The sequence below is a fragment of the Arachis ipaensis genome, chromosome B4 (assembly GCF_059453495.1).
Source record: "Arachis ipaensis isolate K30076 ecotype BB chromosome B4, ASM5945349v1, whole genome shotgun sequence".
Lineage (NCBI taxonomy): Eukaryota > Viridiplantae > Streptophyta > Magnoliopsida > Fabales > Fabaceae > Arachis > Arachis ipaensis.
The window spans coordinates 36,561,275-36,562,439 of record NC_142439.1 but is presented as its reverse complement, the minus strand read 5'-3'; positions in this window follow the sequence as shown (position 1 = coordinate 36,562,439).

Sequence of the window (1,165 nt, the reverse complement as noted above, 5' to 3'; positions counted from 1 at the left end):
TATAAGAGAATAATTTCTATTACTTACTAATTTGTAACATGATGATTGTGAAACTAATTTTAATTTGTGCAGCCACTACTTGTGATGGAAATAGAAGAAGAGATGTAACATGAGGATCATATTACTTGTCATGCTCAGATATTTTAATTATGAAACTTTTTTGGATCATATTACTTCACATCTTTCAATGTACATATATTATTCTCTCTTTTAATGCTCAGATATTGCCACTGGCTTCCTTGCCAAAAGTACATATATTATTCTCTCTTTCAATGTATAATTCATTCATATTACTAAATGTATTTATGTGTTTGGTTTTGTAATATAAAAACAGTTCTGATGGAGAAGATACTGAGGATTCAACCAAATGTTAAGAAGCTATTTCACAGTGAGAAGGTTCTTTCTTGTACAAATTTCTATTTATTTGCTTATTTTTATGTTCTTTTGTGTCTTGTGCAATTTTATCTTACATTTATAGATGCTGCAAGGTCTTTTTCCTTATGAATTGTTTGTCAAGATTCATTGTCCTTAAATTACTCAACTAACTATCTTGGGAGAAAATATATTCTTGGATTCAAATTATGAACTGCATTTTCAATTAGTAGAAGATTATGAGCTGCATTTTTAATTTTCAATTTTCAATTGTCCTTATCACTTTTTCTGGTTTACTGCAGTTTTCATAGCTTCCTTATTATAGCACTTCACTTACCCTTCTTGCATTTCTTCTTGAGCTTGCTCCTATCAAAAATTCTTATTTCACTATGACTATTTACAGGGATTTGATGTTGAAGACTCTGTTTTACTACTTCAGCCATCATTTAATTACACAGGTCCTGAGTTGGTGAGGAGCACTATGCCTTTTGCAGGCTGGTCTTCTGATATTTTTAGTTTTGGATGTGTTGCCTACCATTTAATTGCTCGCAAATCTTTGTTTGACTGCCACAACAATGTGAAGGTGGTATTCATTAATCCTTTTATCTACCATTCTCTTGGACTTATGCTTATCAGTTGCTTTAGCTTGTCTCAGAAATTGTTTGAAGTAAATCAAAAGAGAGGGTCCAGAACTTGTGTACTTGTTTGTTGGTTAAAAATATATTGACATCCTATGTTCTAAACTCTAAATTCTAAGTCTTCAATAGTAAATTATAAATTCTAGAAATAGAAG